This window comes from Sciurus vulgaris (genome assembly GCF_902686455.1).
Source record: "Sciurus vulgaris genome assembly, chromosome: 6".
In the NCBI taxonomy this organism is placed as follows: Eukaryota; Metazoa; Chordata; class Mammalia; order Rodentia; family Sciuridae; genus Sciurus; species Sciurus vulgaris.
In genome coordinates this window covers 102,251,161-102,264,112 of record NC_136466.1, presented here as the reverse complement: position 1 = coordinate 102,264,112, position 12,952 = coordinate 102,251,161, and the positions used below count along the sequence as shown (strand labels likewise).

The window sequence follows — 12,952 nt, the reverse complement described above, 5'->3', positions numbered from 1 at the left end:
CTGCCAGGCTCGTAGGGCAATCAGGCAAATAAAGAGCCGAAACAGACAGGGAGGGACAACTCTGGTCCTAAGTGAAAGAGACAGAGCCATCACTTGCCTGTCCTTTATCCAAAGACTGATTTGATAAAAAAAGACAAACTCCTTATTCCCCAACAACTTTGTCATTGTAAGGCTCAAAAATAATTCCAAGCAATAGAAATCTCATGACCTTTGCAGTATTTGTCAAGCAAGGATTTCAGTGTAGCTTCTCTGTTATAATGTAGAAAGCTGAGGCAAATATTAACAAGGTCTTTCTTTTTCTCTCATGCACACAGCAGTCTTAACAATACTGGCTATTTTTAAAACTGAAATTGCACAGTACTGGCTTCTCACTCTAATTTGTTTTTTCCAGGAAAGCTTGGACTCCCTGGAATACTTATTAAAGAGCTCCGCGTCTGTTCCTGGAGGTCCTTGCAAGCAAGCTGTCCTCCAGAGCCTCATGCCTTTACTCACAATACTTCCCTGAGTCCCTCCTGGGACTGAAAATATGCCTCTCTGCAACCCCCACCCCCACACTGCCAAAAAATCTGCATTGCTCTGATGCTCGTGGACTCGGTCTTTCACATTGCTGTGTTTCTTTTTCTCCATTATGTCACACAAAGAAGATGGTGGATGAGCAAATTATGCACCTTATCTGTCCGGGAAACCAAGTGTGTTGTCTTCAAAATTCTATCTTATTTACTCATCTTATTTTCAGATGTTCACTTGCTTGTTCCTCTGAATGTTTTTATGAAATGATGATATTTGTGGCCATTGAATTTTGTCCTTAGGACTATTATTAAAAATAATAATAATAATAACAAACAATTCTGTTTGCAGTCCAGAATTGTGCTTTGGGTGCACAAGTATAACAAAAGTGACTTTTTAAAATTTGTAACATAATTTGGGTAATTATATTCACAAACAGGAAACAGTGGGCAAACAGCCCCAGAAATGAGATGTGTTCTTCAATTGTCTCAGGAATCAGAGAAGGAGTTGTGAGAGTGTATAAAAGGAGCATATAGTTTCAACAGGTGAAAAAAAGGAGACATTCCAGGCAAGAGGTCCAGGTAAATAAAGGAAGAGAAAATGCTAGATTAATTTTCACATTACTCTGGTCAACTGCAGCTTAATTTGTAAGGAATTGTACACATACGGTAGAATTGTGCATCTGACCACCAAATTACATTCCAAGCCCCTCGTTCAGTTTTACCTAAAATAAATTACGTTCAAATCCATGTTTCCTTTAATTCCATACCACAGTACCCAAACTTATGCCAATGAAAGTTTATTCTACTGAGTTAAGGTTTTCAGGCTGTGTAATAGCCCCAATCTGAAATACAAACATCATGCGAGTTATGTACGTGTTTGGGGGAGGGGGCCTAGAGGATAATAATAACAACAGCTGTTTCCTTTTAATGGAGGTCTACTATATGTCAAGTCTTACATTAAGTATTTTGCATACAATGGCTCATACCATTATGACAATATTATGAGGCAATTATTTCCTTCTTTTTTGTGGGGATGGGTACTGGGGATTGAACTCAGGGGTACTCAACCACATCCCCAGCCCTATTTTGTATTTTATTTAGAGACAAGGTATTGCTGAGTTGTTTAGCACCTCACTGTTGCTGAGGCTGGCTTTGAACTTGCAAATCCTTCTGCCTCAGCCTCCTGAGCTGTGGAATTACAGGCATGTACCATTGCACCTGGCTATTTCCATTTCTTGATAGTTATCTTACTGAAGGTCATATATCTAGTAAGAGGCAAGGTTTGACCTTATGTAAAAATACACCTTTTTTGAGAGGTGCTCATTTTTCCAATAGGCATTTAATTTGTTATTTTGTTGTTGTGGCCTTTTTTTGTTCAGGCTTTTAATCTTAAAACTACTATGATCTTAAAACTTTGATTTCTGTTATATGTGAATATAGTACAAAGACATATTTTGAAGCCACCATGTTGTTTTCCGAGGCGCGGGGGATTCAAACCCGGTGTTTTATGTGAATATAAACTTAAAAAAAAAAAAAAAAGACATATATGAAAAGTCAGCACTTTTCTTGTCATGATTGTTCCCTGACTCATTTATGATAATTCCCTAGTGCCTGGTGCCATGAACATTGCCCTGGTGGCTCACGTGTATGATACACACACACACACACAAACACACACACACACCATCTGTGAACAAGCTGAAGATATTGCACATTGGTAGTGATTTCTGATTAATATGGAGGCATATCTAATGAACACTTTTGAGTACCCTTCACTAACATTAATGTAACCCGAGGAGGAGAAAGTGGACATTGTCACTTTTGCCCTGACATGCACAGCAACTGTCCCACCAAAAGACAGCAAACCAGCAAAGCAAACTTCAGGAACAAAATCTTGGGGTGGATGAGCAAACTGCAAGTACCTCAGAAGGTGCTGCACATCAGACTGAGGCCCTTAAGGACATGGACTATGCCCGTGATCTTTGTGCTTGTCTCCAATGGAAGACAACTTGAACACAGATGATCATATGAGTGAATCCATCCCAGTCCTGCTTATTTGCCTTTTGTGATCATGTATCCTCTGAATATCTAGGTATGTTGAACAAAAATTTCATTTCTCAATATGAGTAAAATTTATAAAATTGGGGCTACTTTTAAACAACCAGTTATTATTACCAGTCCTTGAATTAGCACTGTTCTTTACCTACAAAAGGAGACATTGATGGTCTCCTTTTATAGTCTACAATGTTTTGCTGCTATGGAGATGCACCCATCTTCAAAATGAGTCCAAATTGAAATGTCTATGCTCAAAGACAGATGATAAGAATGTACCTTTACAGTTTGACTTTGGTGATAATCAAACTACTATTTTAGAAGCGAGATACCCTCCCAAAAGTACAAGTCTAACAGTTCGATATACAGATAAACCAATACCAAGAGTCTAACACTAAAGTGGTTAAATGTTATGCCTTAGGTACCTATTTAAAATTCTTACATTAGGTTACAAGGAAATAAAATGAAGTGGGAGGAGTGCATACTATTTTCTGTGGCCAAGAGTAACACTCTATGATTCCTGAGGTACAATCACATGCTGGGCACTGTCCTTAAAGCTTCACCTACTTAATTTTTATTACTTAGAACAACTCAATTGAGGTAAGAATGTTGTTATAAACATTTTATAGTTCTGGAAATGGAATCTCAAGAGTGGTAAAGTACCCAGCATGAGCGTGAGGAGTTGGGAGTCCATGCGGTCTGATCCTAGGGATTGCACACTCACCGCCTTTATTGGTGCACTGTGTGCCCCAAGGAATGCTGTTAACTTTCTCCACACATCACAACTCTTCTGAGGCTCTTCATGCAAGCTGGAGTGGCTCTCCTGGGGCCTCTCTTGTTGGGTGGGGAGTATAGTCCTTTTACCCATAGGAAGTTTGAGATGAAGTCTGAAAGCTTCCCTCACTATGTGCCACCCCCTGGAACTGTGTCTGTGTGCAGGAGAGGGCTGAGTAGCAAATTGCACTTGGGAGAAATCGTTAAAAATAATACAGGAGCCCAAACTGAGGGGTGTTCATACTGTTTAGAAGTTACTGTTCATACTGTTAGACGAACATACTGTTCTATGAAGAGGATTGAAAGTTTACTTTTTTCTTCACCCAAGATATAATAAAATAACCCCTCATCAATTTAGTATGCAAAATTTGGTTAAAAAACTATGAGAATCAATGCAAAAGTTGCTGGAAGTTGAATGAGAAAAGAAACCATAGCATTTTGTTCTACAGAATTATTTTAAAATAGACTGACTCTTTTTCTCTGTTATATCATTTAAGTCTTATCTAGTTAGAGGGAGAAGAAGGAAGATCAGTTCTTTTCAAATACTGGTGAATATTGCAGTGAAACAAAATTATCAAATAAAATAGGGACTGTGAAAGCATTTTCATTAGGTTAAATTAACTCAATTCAAAAACATTGCTCTTTTTTTTCTGAAATAACCTGTTTTGTTTTTTAGTTGTTAAAATGGTCTTTGTTGCATGGGATTCTATATAGTAGACTTTTGAGATTGTAGGTTTGTTTTTTTTTTTTTTTTTTAAATCCTCATTGCCCTCCCCTGCTATGCAAAGGAGAAACCATATGCTCTATTAGGGACAGTTGATTTTGTTTTTTCTTTTGGCTTTGTAGGGAGAAATCTAGAAGTTAGAACATTGGCTAATGGACTCAGACTAGTGATGTATTTGGATTCTTCAATGTAAAGAGGGACAATTACTAATGTTGATAAGGTTAATAAGAAATTTACCTAAGCCCCAGGACATACTGCATATAGTGACAGGGAATGCAGAACTGTTTGGAATATTCCCAAAACTCAAGAGAGAAGCCAAACAGATGAACAAACAAAAAGCTTTGCTCAATTATGCAATGACAGTTGTCCTCCAGGAGAGCGTGTTAAGCTTCAAGGTGAATACAGCATTTCCCCTGCCATGTTGCATAGCTGCATGAAAGCCCTGGTAGTGAAATCAGCTTTCCTGTTGTCCTGAGTTGGCTGCCCAGCCTCAGACCTTGGCATGGAGGCCCTGTAGTCTGGCCATGGCCAGTCTCTTGCTTCCTTGCCCTTGGTTTGCTCTTTGTCAACATGGTAAACTGGAAAAAGTGAGAGCCCAGGAGGGAAAAATTTGAATTGTACTCCAGCTTTCAATTTCTCTACCTACAAAATAGGAATGATAACAAATTTCCCTGGGTTGAGAAGTGTTCTTGAAAAAGTATAAAGACTACACAGCTAAGCTGTTTTCATCAAATTGATTTGGCCTACCTCAAACCATGACCAATTTATTTACGTGGATATACGTTAACAAAAATGGAAACATCAGCTGTCTCCATCTCAGGGGCAGGTGAATGTCCACTATTTCAACTGAGCTGAAGAGTAAAATAAAATTAGTGCAGTACCCAGAGCAGCAGCAAAAAACATCTGGGAACTTGACAGAAGTGTATATTCTTGGGCATCATCCTAGATATATTAAATCAGAAACTCAGGGTTGGGTCTCAGCATCAGTGATTAACAAGCCCCACCCCATCCTTATTTTAATTTAGGAGTCACTGGTCTATGCTTTGACATCACCAGGTATTCATCTTGCATGTGGAGTTGAACTTCTGAGTTCCCAGTTTCTGGAAATAATGCTGCACCTATATTCATTCTCTCTCTCTCTCCCCCTCTCTCCTTTTCTTTTTTCCCACAATGCAAAATTTAAAAAAAAAAATAAAAAAATATTATCTCAAAATGCAGGAGAAAGTAATATATACTCATTTTCTTAAATTAGCAGGCATATGAGTGGGTATTTTCCTTTCTTTTTTTTTTTCTTAACAAATTCTTAGTGTTACTATATTCATTTAAGTAAAATTTAATAGCCGGGTGCAGTAGTGTACACATTTAATTCCAGTGGCTTGGGAGGCTGAGGCAGGAGGACAGCAAGTTCAAAGCCAGCCCCAGCAGCTTAGCAAGGCCCTAAGAAACTTAGCAAGACCCTGTCTCAAAATAAAATATAAAAAGGGTTGTGGATGTGGCTCAGTGGTTAAGTGCCACTGGTTTCAATCCCCAGTACCATTAAAAAAAAAAAGAAGTTTAAGGTGATTGAAGGTAAAAATGTATAATTGTGTAATTCTTTGAGAAAGATTTTCTTCCCAAAAAAATGAGTAACAATTTAAAAATTAAACTTTTGCATTAAAAAGGATTATCTGCCTTTATATATTTTCTGCAAATTTGAAGCAACTATTATTTTATGGAAACAATCTTAGAAACTTCTCATACTTGCTCAGGAGTTTTGACAGTTTTAGCACATCTGATGACTGATTTCCTTCAAAGCATCATGCTGGCCACTCTGGAAAGCAGTGTGGAGATTCCTTAGAAAACTTGGAATGGACCTACCATTTGACCCAGCTATCCCACTCCCGGGCTTATACCCAAAGGACTTAAAATCAGCATACTACAGAGATACAGCCACATCAATGTTCATAGCTGCTCAATTCACAATAGCCAGACTATGGAACCAACCTAGGTGCCCTTCAATTGATGAATGGATAGAAACTGTGGTATATATACACAATGGAATATTACTCATCTATAAATAATAATAAAATTATGGCATTTGCAGGCAAATGGATGAAATTGGAGAATATCGTGTTAAGTGAGATAAGCCAATCTCAAAAACCCAAAAGGCGAATGATCTCACTGATAAGTGGACGATAACACGTAATGGGGGGGTGGAAGGGGGGCAGGAATGGAGGATGGAGGGACTGTATAGAGGGAAAAGAGAGGTGGGAGGGGTGGGGGGAAAGAAAAAAATAACGGAATGAATCAAACATCATTGCTCTATGTAAATGTATGAATATGCAAATGGTATGCTGTTACTCCATGTACAAACAGAAACAACATATATCCCATTTATTTACAATAAAAATAAATTAAAAAAATAAATAAATAAAAGGCGAAAAAAAACAAGCATCATGCTGGGCTCACTGGTATTCTCTGAAGCCAACAGGACCATCCTTACAGGCTCATTGTTAAGGGGTGGATAGTGGAAAGGAATGGAATGGAAAACAGGAAAAAGGTGTGGAATGCTATTAAGAGAGGAGAATTAAAGAGGAAGAGAAGAGTACACACAAAAAAGAGGAAGGGTAATAAAGAAGTAGTAAAGGAATAATGAATGGTGAGTGTTTGTCACATGAAGTTTGAGGAAGTAAAATGCAACAGAAAATGAATACTAAACGACAATTTCCAGATCCAAGAATTAGCTTCTGAACGTGGTTATCTCTAAGAGCAAGATCTGCTTTATAGTTTAACATCAAGTTTTCCTTGCAAAGTTCTGGCAGCATATGGAAGAAAAGGATTCAGGGGCAGGCACAGAAAAGGACAAAAAGGACATGGTATCTGTAGATTATTCAATTTTTAAATTTTTTATTTGAGAAATCTATACCAGTGTTCTTGACCAATATAATGACACACATTTCAATGTACTGTTACTGGTCATGTCACTGCCTGCAGTTTTGCTAAAGAAGATCTAAGTATACCTTACTCACCTATGTGGGAACGGCTTAAGGTTTAGTGCAAACCATTTTAAAAATGCCTATTTTATGAGCATCACTTATTCAGAGATAGTTCCATAATTTACCATAATTTTTCTAATGTAGAATTTCAGATATCTTAGTGAGTCATCAATTTGTACCATGCACCATGCAATAAAATATTTAACATTGAATTTAGGATACTAATGACTGTCAGAAAGTGGCATGTTTTAAATTTATGGATCATTTTTCTTTTCCTCCCTTGTGTTTTGAAATTGTCCTAAAATACCCGCTAAAGTTTTCAACTTTCTATCCATCCTCTTATTTTTCTTTTATTTTTCTGTATTTCCATTTATCTCCTCTGCATCTTACCAATCTAGTCTTCATTTCAACTCTTCTCTTTTCCCTACATTTAGAATGTTTACTAAATTGTTTGATAGTTAACATGGGGAAAACAGTAACATGTAAAGTGGGCTATCTCAGGGATGTGGGGAGATATGGTGTAGGTGTAATGAAGAAAAGGCAAATTTTAGTTTCATTCTTTGGTCTGCGAGTTTCTGGTTGTATGAACCTGGAAGAAGTCATTCAGCTGCTTCAGGGTCAAGTTTTTAGTGGTCAATTGATAGAGTTGATGTTAAAGCCTTACAACCATGTTACTATCCTTAATTTTTTTCTTAGTGGCAATATCAGACTCTTCATTCTTCTTACAGGGCATGTGAGGACTGTCCTCCTGAACAATAAGTTTATAGAGTTTTAAAGTAATAATATCAATAATGCTTGTTTAAGAAGCAATTCAATTCACTTATTGTTTTTGGCTGACTTTATGCTAGCTCTCTTAGAAAATATTGAGAATTTAGGCAAACTCAGCAACTCCTTACTTAAAGTGCATTTGCTCCAACTGCTCATTGGCACATCAGAACTTGCTTTAAACAGTTCAGGAGTTTTAATAATCAGTTTTTTTTTAAAATGTGTTCAGCAGTGGTTTATTTGTTTTTATTGGTTTTCTAAAACAAATATGGAAACCATTCCTTAATAAAAGAACAAATTATATTGGTGTTTATAGTGCTCAAATCTACAGCTTTTTGTTGAATACCTAAGGAATATGGAGAAAGCACTACATACACATATTAATAAGCATGGGGATCTGGGGTTGTGGCTCAGTGGGACAGTGTTCACCTAGCACATAAGAGGTGCTGGGTTCAATCCTCAGCACCAGATAAATAAATAAAGTTATCATGTCTATCTACAACTAAAAAAAAATTTTTTTTAAATAAGCACAGAGACCAATTTTCTTGTTTCTGAGAAAATGAAATTCTGAATTTTGCTGAATGAATAAAGGAAAGAAATACACAGAACATTATTTTGATACCCAGGTTATAAACTATATTAAAGCCTAAGTTTTTTCTAAGTGATTCCTAAAAGTTCTGAACATGCCATTTCAAACTGTATTTGTGTGCAATACCTTAAGACAGATTTTATTTTTCTCTAACCCAGTTTACCTTGAGGTTGGAGATGCGATTTACAGACATAAAACATAGTATTAAATATTTATATTACATCTTATTTGACTCATTGCTTTACCACAAAAGGAGTAAGGAGAGTAATATGTTTCCTTAGTGTTATAGTATGTCTTCTTCAACCAAGAATCTTTTCAAATGGGATAACACCAGTGGATAGGTAGTTGTTAATATCCAGACATATGATAAGAAGGAAAAAAATGGATTTTATTGTCACTGTATGTTCTTAGTGACTTTTGCATGTCATTATTTATTACACTGCAGGGGTGAGATGGCATGTGAACAAAGAAACACCAGTTGATCCTGATATTTCCTATTTAAAATGTCATTTTCCTACACATTTACATAAGTAAGACTTGCCTCCCAGGTCATGCGGAGGAAATTCTAGATTTGTTCTTTACATTGTCCAATATTATAGGTCAATGTCAAGTGAATAATTCACAGTCTGTTGGAGAAAAGAGTGGTATAATAGATGAACAGGAGACTTAGGGTCTCAAAGCCCTAGTATATAAAAATAAATTGCTCTAGTAGCTTCATCATTTTTCTGTGAAATTGTCTTAAATATTATCTGTAGATGTTCTTATTCTCTACTTGAAAATTTTCAATTATATGAAATTTCTAGGTGTTCAGAGGGCATGTCTTCTTCCATAATTAATAGTCTGTTTCTCCATCAGATGGTTGTTAGTAGAGGGAGTCAATAAAATATGTTGAGATACGATTTGATGATGATAGTGAGAGAGTAAATAAATTTCTTGTTGCTCCCTCTGTTCAATTTTTGGGAACTTATTCTATTATCATTGCCCCAAGGATTCTAATTTTACCATAGAACATTAAAAACTGACCAATAACCAACAAGAATATTACATGTAATGACATAACAAATGAATCCTTTATAGGATGCAGAAGAAAACTTCATATTCTATCCTTAAATATAAAGAAAACCATCAAAATCAAATTGCCCTTCTGAACAACTCTTGAGATGCTATTAAATCAGCTGCCACTTCTCAGACTAACTCATACTTTCTTTGTAATTTAGTTTAATGTGCTAAATACCATGCTGCTACCACAGTGCACTGGCATTATAATAATAATCAAATTATGGGAATGAGTCTACATGCTAGAGGCAATTTGAGTAAAATGAAATTTTTGATAACATTTTCTTAGTTTCTAGCCTAGAATAATTTTCTCAAAAAACAAAAACGTATGTACATATGTTAACATTTCTTTGAAAAAAATTATTTCAAGAATGAATAAGCATAATATTTAAAGGGTATGCTTGTAAGACATGACTACACGGGAAAGTCATTGTTCCATAGATTCCCTTATTCTTAATTCCATCATCAAAAACCTCAATAGTAGCAGTAAAAATGCATTTTATTGAAGAAGATAAAATTATACTGTACAGTATTTTCTTAATGTATAAAAATAAATGGAGGAAGGAAGGATTGTATAGAGGGAAAAGAGGGGTGGGAGGGGTGGGGGGGAAGTGGAAAAAATAACAGAATGGATCAAACAACATTACCCTATGTAAATTTATGATTACATAAATGGTATGCCTTGACTCCATGTACAAATAGAGAAACAACATGTATCCCATTTGTTTACAATAAAAAAAAAATCAGCTGCTTCAGAGGCAGCAGGATGAAAAAAAAATAATTCATTTTTTTTTATTGTAAACAAATGGGATACATGTTGTCTCTCTGTTTGTACATGGCGTAAAGGCATACCATTTGTGTAATCATAAATTTACATAGAGTAATGTTGTTTGATTCATTCTGTTATTTTTTCCCTTCCCCCCACCCCTCCCACCCCTCTTTACCCTCTATACAGTACTTTCTTCCTCCATACTTGCCCCCCTCCCTAACCCTAACTCTAACCCTAACATTAACCCTTCCCTCCCCCCCTTTATGTGTCATCCTCCACTTATTAGCGATATCATTCGTCCTTTGGCTTTTTGAGATTGGCTTATCTCACTTAGCATGATATTCTCCAATTTCATCCATTTGCCTGCAAATGCCATAATTTTGTCATTCTTTATGGCTGAGTAATATTCCATTGTGTATATATACCACAGTTTCTTTATCCACTCATCAATTGAAGGGCATCTAGGTTGGTTCCATAGTCTGGCTATTGTGAATTGAGCAGCTATGAACATTGATGTGGCTGTATCTCTGTAGTATGTTGATTTTAAGTCCTTTGGGTATAGGCCAAGGAGTGGGATAGCTGGGTCAAATGGAGGGTCCATTCCAAGTTTTCTAAGGAATCTCCACACTGCTTTCCAGAGTGGCTGCACTAATTTGCAGCCCCACCAGCAATGTATGAGTGTACCTTTCTCCCCACATCCTCGCCAACACCTGTTGCTTGTATTTTTGATAATCGTCATTCTAATTGGGGTGAGATGGAATCTTAGGGTGGTTTTGATTTGCATTTCTCTTATTACTAGAGACGTTGAACATTTTTTCATATGTTTATTGATTGCTTGTACATCTTCTTCTGTGAAGTGTCTGTTCATTTCCTTAGCCCATTTGTCAATTGGATTATTTGTATTGTTGGTGTAGAGTTTTTTGAGTTCTTTATAGATTCTGGAGAACATTCCTTAACATTGTAAAGGCCATCTATGCTAAGCCCATGGCTAATATCATTCTAAACGGTGAAAAACTGAAAGCATTCCCCCTAAAAACTGGAACAAGACAGGGATGCCCTCTTTCACCACTCCTATTCAATATCGTTCTTGAGACTCTAGCCAGAGCAATTAGACAGACCAAGGAAATTAAAGGAATACGAATAGGAAAAGAAGAACTCAAACTATCCCTATTTGCAGATGATATGATTATATACTTAGAGGAACCAGGAAATTCCACCAGAAAACTGTTAGAACTCATAAGTGAATTCAGTAAAGTGGCAGGTTACAAGATCAATGCGCATAAATCCAATGCATTTTTATACATAAGTGATGAATCCTCAGAAAGAGAAATTATGAAAACTACCCCATTCACCATAGCATCGAAAAAAATAAAATACTTGGGAATCAATCTCACAAAAGAGGTGAAAGACCTCTACAATGAGAACTACAGAACACTAAAGAAAGATATTAAAGAAAACCTTAGAAGATGGAAAGATCTCCCATGTTCTTGGATAGGCCGAATTAATATTGTCAAAATGGCCATACTACCAAAAGTGCTATACAGATTCAATGCAATCCCAATTTAAAATCCCAATGACGTACCTTACAGAAATAGAGCAAGCAATCATGAAATTCATCTGGAAGAATAAGAAACCCAGAATAGCTAAAGCAATCCTTCGCAGGAAAAATGAAGCAGGGGGTATCGCAATACCCGAACTTCAACTTTATTACAAAGCAATAGTAACAAAGACGGCATGGTACTGGTACCAAAATAGACAGGTAGATCAATGGTACAGAATAGAGGACACGGACACAAACCCAAATAAATACAACTTTCTAATACTAGACAAAGGCACCAAAAATATGCAATGGAGAAAAGATAGCCTCTTCAACAAATGGTGCTGGGAGAATTGGAAATCCATATGCAACAGAATGAAACTAAACCCATATCTCTCACCCTGCACAAAACTCAACTCAAAATGGATTAAGGACCTTGGAATCAGACCAGAGACTCTGCAGATTATAGAAGAAAAAGTAGGTCCCGATCTTCAACATGTCGGGCTAGGACCAGACTTCCTCAACAGGACTCCCATAGCACAAGAAATAAAAGCAAGAATCAATAACTGGGATAGATTCAAACTAAAAAGCTTTCTCTCAGCAAAGGAAACTATCAGTAATGTGAAGAAAGAGCCTACAGAGTGGGAGAATATCTTTGCCAATCATACTTCAGATAGAGCACTAATCTCCAGAATAATTCATTTTTAGTAATAGTAAATGATTACTATTGAATACTGACAAGGATCTTTTCACTAATGTAAAAATGCTACTCAGGTAGATATGTCTTCTCCCCAGTGATCTGTAATTTAAATAGAATTTAAACAGAGGCATTTTAAAGAGATCAGAAGGCTCCTTTTAACCAACAATGTGTGTAATAAACACTTGTTTTCTGAAACACTTTAAAGAAATATTCTAGGAATTATTAAAAGCTTAGATTGCCATTTCATTGTTACCTATCAAAAGCAAATCTATAACGAACAAAGCCAATAAAATTAAGCAACATCTATTTTTAGTTATTTTCCTATATCACTTTCAAAACATGGAAAATAACTGCCTTTCATACTATAATGTGCAAATACTGGAAGTTTTAGGTTTGTTTGCAAATGTAGGTTACATAAAAATGAGTTTAGAATCTAGCACATATGGACGCAGCCAAATGAAAATAAATCTCTTAGTTATCAGTTTTATGATTTGAAATAAAT

General features: G+C 36.2%; 1 protein-coding gene across 2 annotated transcripts in view; it reads right to left on the bottom strand.

Moving 5' to 3' along the window:
* The window catches only part of HAPLN1 (hyaluronan and proteoglycan link protein 1), an 81,286-nt gene that overhangs the window by 30,906 nt on the left and 37,428 nt on the right, over positions 1-12,952 (bottom strand). The gene's annotated exons all lie outside the window — the stretch shown is intronic.